We start from the raw sequence: 6,534 nt of genomic DNA on the forward strand, positions 1-6,534 counted from the left end.
CCACTCCTCACGACCCCAGAGCAGCTCTTTCGGCCCACGGGTCCTGTCCCTGTATGCTTGAATAAGACCACCTTTTTGCACGAAAGACGTCTCAAGAATTCCTTCTTGGCCTTTGGCATCGAACTCTAACATCCTTCCTCCATCAACCAGAAAGCAGGGATTGAATCCTGCAGGAAGAATTCAAATCCTCGGAGGCAGCCATGCCTCGGGTTTGTGCTATGACTAGTGTTGGAAGCCACTAGTTGGGTTTTGGTTGCTTCTGAAGGGGGCTTCCACCACTTGCAAGCAAAAAGATTCCTAAGACTGAAAATGGGGCCAGGGCGCCTGGGTGGCTCAGTTGGTTGGGCGACCGCCTTCGGCTCAGGTCATGACCCTGGAGTCCCGGGATCGAGTCCCGCATCGGGCTCCCTGCTCGGCGGGGAGTCTGCTTCTCCCTCTGACCCTCTCCCCTCTCGTGCTCTCTCTCTATCTCATTCTCTCTCAAATAAATAAATAAAATCTTTAAAAAAAAAAAAAGAAATTAATGGGGCCAGAAGTGGGGGGTTGAAATGAACAGACTCTAGGACGAGCAATTGGTGAGTCAGATTAAATGACCCTAAACGCAGCTAGGGATCTCCTGGGTGTGCCCTTTCAAGATCTGATAAATCTGCATTCCATCCATTGGGTCTACTGGTGCTGTCTTCCGTCACATGCAACAGAAAAACCCTGAGGGACCCACCTCCCTTGGACCCACTTCCCTTCTCTCCTGAGTGCCTTTCCTTATTTATTCAAAGTTCACTGTTCTTCACTTCCTACCTTTCTCCTATTTTGGCTGTTGGCGATTTGTATAACCCCCACCCCCCGTTTTCCACACTCCGGCCCACGGAGGATTTGGGGGGAGCCAAATGCTCTCCTTTGGGGGGATTTGGTGATTTGAGGGGAGCCAATCCTCTCGTTTTAGAATTGAGCAGCTGAGTTCCTGAGAGGCAAAGCAACTAGTCTATGGTCACACAGCTGGCTGGGGCTGTAAGTCAGGTGTGTGAACTCACTTATTCTTCCTCACTGATATGGATGCAAATCAACGTAGGCAATGAACAGACAGAGTCGTGTAATAATGCACTTGACATAATGTATCAGTTAGTAGGATTGGTACACAGGGATGGAAGACCCCAAGTGCTAGAGGCTTGAATTAGATAGAAATTCATCTCTGAGGGATGTACTCCTGGGCAGTGTCAGGAACCGAGGCTCCTGCCTTCTTGCTGCTCTGCCTTTCTCAGCACAGGAACTTCCATCTCTTGAGCTAGGATGGCTGCTCAAGCTCCAGCCTTCCCATGTGCCCTCCAGCCAACAGGAAGCAGGAAGTTGGAGAAAAAGGTACACCTCTTCCCTTTAAGAACTCCTCCTGGAAGATGCATGTGACACCTTTGCTTCATTCCATTGGGTGGAACTTAGCCATATGGCCAAATTTAGTGGCAGGGGAAGCTAGGAAATGTAGTCTTTACAGCAGGGGCCAAGGAAGCTTCCTCAAAGCTCCCAGACCTGTTCCCACCTCAGGGCCTTTGCATCAGTTGTGCCTTCTGCCTGGGACACTTCCCCAGACCCAGCAACATCCCAGCACCCTACAGAATATTTCAACCTGCTGACACTTCCTGTCACCTCCCCTTGTAGCTCTGGAGAGCTACCATGGTCTAACTGACCATACATTTTACTTCTTTTCCTTGTTTACTGGCTGCATCCTCTCTAGAACATCAGCTCCCCAAGGGCAGGGATTTTGGACAGTGTCATTAATTGCTGTGGCCTCCATATACCTGGCACACAGGAGATGCTTGGAACATATTTTTTAAGCCAATGAATATTGGGGAAGGGAGGGGTAATGAGCAGTGGCTGACATGTGTGAACGGAGCACTTTCATTGTACCCATTCCACAGATGTGAAAACTGAGGCTCAGAGGGTTCTCTGGCTCACCCCAGGACAGAGGAAGTGGCAGGCTTCACTTTTAACCTAGGTCTCTCAGGCTCCAGGGCCCACATGCTGCACAGCAAGATGTTGGGCATATGACAGACCCCCAGGAGAGTTTTATAGAGGGTGGGTGAGGCAAGCCAGTGGCAGCCAGATGTGGGAACAGCTGAGCTGCCGGGGCCCCAGTGGATCTTCCGCTGGAGAACACGGCCAGATCAGACTGCCCCAATTAGTACACCTTTAAATTTAGCTTTCTCCTCCCTGCCAGGGGATTTGGGGATTCGGTGGAGGAACACTCTGCTCTTTCGAGGAAAACTGCTGCATCGCTCAACTGGAGACATGGTCTGGTGGGCCATTCTCCACTCACTGAATGAAGGGCTTCTCAAGGCGACTGCTTTGGGGTGTCAGGAGTGGTCTGCCTTTGATGGGAGAGCCTATCTGCTCTCCCTCAACATCCCTCACCTTGCCTTCCTTGTTCTATAGGTGGAGCTGGGTCTGTCATTTCCCAGCCATGCTTGCAGGTTCAACACGTGCAAACTGGGTCTGTGTCACTTCTTGGCTTAAAATCTTTCCATGGCTCCACCCTGCTTAGGATTCACCCACGCTCCTCACCAAGGCCCATCACCAGCTGGGTCTGGCTGCTGTCACTTCCTGCTCTCAGCTCCTTCCACTTCCCTTGGCTGGCTCTCTACCACCGCCTCTGCCTCTTCCTGCTGTTCCTTGAATGTTCCAGGTGTTGCCCAGTCTCCTCCTAGTATGTGCTTTTCCTGGCTCCTCTCAAGATTGGCTCCTTTTCAGCATTTCTGGCTCCTCCAAGAGACCCTTACTGACCACCCATAATGGCCACCCACCATCTGAGCCCACATCACTGCCTGTGACCCTGCCTTACCCATTCTTGTTGATTGCCCTCCTGACTTGCCTTGGCCCCCTTGACAAAACATATATTCCGTGAGCAAGGGCAGGGATTGTCTCTGACTTGGTCAATCATTTATCTCTGGAGCCTGGCACATAGTAGACCCTTATGTTATTATGTAAATTGTTTACAGTGGAGGAGTGTACACTATGGAACACTTTTATCTTCTAGGACTTGTTTTGTTATTTTCCTGAAGTTAGTAATTGCCTTTGTTTTGTGTATCTATGAATTCTCTTTCCTCCAGCCTTGCCAATGGAACGAACTTCTCCACTCAGGGCCAGCTGCAGCCCAGCTGTACCCCTGACCCTTCACTTTTTCAGCACCTGGGGATTCCTGGGATGTAGCTCCTGTTTCTGGGGTCCAGGCTTCCCTGTTTCTTGGTCTGTGCCCTCGTTTTGAGAATGTGCCCCCTCTAGGCATTTCCAGAGAAGGTGTTTTCCTTCCACTCTCCTGTGTGATTGGTGGTCTGGCTGAGGATGCTGTGCTGGGTGGTGGCTAATTTCCCTTGCCTTGTGTCTTCCAGCTTCCAGTCTTGGGCAGTTGAACAACCCAAAGCTATGCTGTTTCCTCATTGTCTGCTTGTCACATTGTTTTCTCTCTCTTCCGACACTTGTAGAATCTTCTCATTCACCACATCCTGCACTTTCAAAGTGTGGTTTTGGTGTGGGTCTTTTTTTTTTTTTTTTACCTGTTGTGCTGGGCAGTTATTGGGCTGTGTCGTGCCTTCCATTCCTGGCAAACTTTCTTAAATGACATCCCTGGTGATTTCTTCCGCTTTGGTGTCTTTTCTCTGTCATATATTGGGCTTCCTGGGTTGATCTTCTCATTTTCTTGCCCACCTTTTTCTTCTTGTCTTCTCATTCTACTTTCTCTTCCAAGCCTGTCAACATTTCCGTTTTGACTATCAGGCTTTTAATTTCCATGGGCTCTTTCTAGTTCTTCAAATGTTCTTTTTCCTTCCTTCTTTCTTTCTTTCTTTAGAGATTTTTATTTTTAAGTCATCTCTACACCCAACGTGGGGCTTGAACTCACTTCCCTGAGATCAAGAGTCGCATGGTCCACCGACTGAGCCAGCCAGGCACCCCTGAATGTTCTTTTTTCAAAAGGCAAATGTAGAGCTGCTTCCTGGCCACTGTGTCTTCTATAAGCTCTCCGAGGATAACCTGCAGAAGGGTTTCTCTCCAACTGCTTTCTTCTGTTCTCTTTGTCTCTTTCCTCCAGCAAGTTACTTTTTTCTTCTCTTTTTGGGTTATAGTCTCTCACTAGCTAGAATTTATGAGGCACGTGCTGCAGAGCTAGCCAGAGGCCCCCCGCCATTGGGGTGGCTTCACTCTGGGTTGAGTATGAGGCACTGGCCATTGTAAGGGAGTCCCAAACACCAGCAACATCTGCTCTGGAAGCTGAAGGGGCCGCTGTTCCACGTGTCACTTTCTTCTCGATTGCCAGTTTCCACCTTCACACCTGCCTTCTGCCACACCTGTGTCCCTGAGGTGGAAACTTTCTGTGCAGCAAGTGTGAAAAAATGCATTTTATTACTGAGTTCTCCCCCAGCTCCAAAAGGTTGGTGCTACCATATGATTCAGCTTTATAGAGGCTCAGGGAGTCGAAGTGAGCTGTCCTGAGACCCCCACAGCTATGTTCAAGGACCATGCTGAGACTAGAGCCTGGAGTCACCCTCATGCATGAAGTGACAGCTTCTGGTTCATCTTTGGGTCCTCCCCAGGAAGGCGCTGAGTGCTTGCTGATCGAATATTGAATACATTTCCACACTCCCGATGGTAGACATTCAGAAGCCACATGAGTGACGGCCCATGGCGCATGATAGGTGTTCCATAAGCACGTGTTGAGCAATTGAGAAAATGGAAGAGCAGCAGCGTGATAGAAGATATCACAGAAGGAAGCCAAACTGTTACACTTCTGTCCATGTGAAGAAAAATATTTTGGAAATGAGAAGACACAGTCCTGATTTGGGGGCAGAGGATGGGGCTCCTTCATTTACAATGAGAGGGAGACTGGCAAAGCTCTGATGGAAAGTAATCTTGCACATGGATGTTTCAGATGCCTTAAAATGCTCGTGCCCTTTGATCGAGAAGTTTCATTTTTGGACATCTATGGAAGAGACAGAACCCCAACTGTACAAGAAGGTGTTTGCCATGCTGTCATTTATAATTTGAAAACAATCTAAGTGTCCAACAGTAGGGGATGGTTAAGCAGATTAGGGTACGTTTGTTTTATGGAATATTATGCATCTGTTAAAAACTACATCTCTTCCTAGTAGCCAAAATTTGAAACAGCCCAAATGTCTATCCGTGGGTGAGTGGACAACAAGAGGTGGGCCACCACACGTGGGAATATCAGCCTCAAACAGGAGCGAGGCGCCCACACGCGCGGCCCCAGGGACGGACCCCGAGCCCACGACGCCCAGGGAGGGAGCCAGACACGGAAGGCCACGCGGGGTGTGCGTCCACATGGCTGACACGTCCAGAACGGGCTCATCCGTGGGCGGGAAGGGGGCTGGCGGGGGCCTGGGGAGGGGAGAGGGGGTGACTAATGATGGGGGCGAGGCTTCTTTTTGGGGTGACGGAATGTTCCGGAATGACATAGTGGTGATGTTTGTGCACATCTGCAAAAATACCAAAAACGACTGAGTTGTACACTTTGAAATGAAGCGATAAGTTTTATATTATGTGCACGTTACCACATTTGAAAAATATGTTGTAAGGTCTACAGAAGTATTAAATTAGGCAAAGGATCGGAGCACACTGAAAACACCTGAGAAATTCAAGTTGTGACAGCGTCAAGTGAAGAACAGCAGGAATTACAATGGTATAAGGAGCCTCTCTGCAACCGAGAGGGCACGAGAGACAGGAAAGGAAGGAAACACGGGGTGTTCGCAGTGGTCCACTTCATTCCACTCTTCCGTTGTTCTGAAACTCCCAAGTTCTGTGTAATGGGAAAACCCAATGCACTCAAGCTCTTCACTGTAAAGCAGACCTAAAACTCACCAACTTCACCATCATAACCATCTCTAAGTGCACAGCTCAGCGGCGGGAAGCCCACTCACTCGGTCCTGCAGCCACCCCACCCTCCGTCTCCAGAACGTTCCGTCTCCCCCCACGGAGACTCTGTCCCCACCCCCTGCCCCAGCCCCGGCTCCCACCCTCTCCTCTCTGTCTGTGGGGACGGGACTCCTCTGGGGACCTCCTGGGAGTGGGGTCCTGCGGGATGTGTCCTTCTGGGTCTGGCTCCTCTCACTGAGCCCGGTGTCCTCGGGGGTCCCTCCACGTCGTGGCAGGTGTCAGGGTCCCTTCCTTCCTGAGGCTGGAACGTGTTCCCGCGCGTGGGTGGACCGCACCGTGTTTATCCATTCACCTGTTGATGGGCACGTGAGTCGTGTCCACCCTTTGGCCGCTGTGGACAACACTGTTGGGAACATGGGGGTGCAAATACCCCCATGTTTCCCAATACGTTTTTTTTGGCAGAACTCGAGCAGACATAAACGGGCACTACTCCCCCGACCCAGGCTGCCTTCTCCACTGTAGGAGAAACGCGGGTCCTCTGGCTTGTCCGCATCTGCTTCCCTGAAACATCTTCTCGCCCCGGCAGCCGAACTATCAGGCGGCCCAGGGAGAACGTGGAGCCGGCATTCCCCCGCCCCCCCGCCCCCAACACACACAGGCCGG

This window comes from Zalophus californianus, chromosome 1 (genome assembly GCF_009762305.2).
Source record: "Zalophus californianus isolate mZalCal1 chromosome 1, mZalCal1.pri.v2, whole genome shotgun sequence".
Lineage (NCBI taxonomy): Eukaryota > Metazoa > Chordata > Mammalia > Carnivora > Otariidae > Zalophus > Zalophus californianus.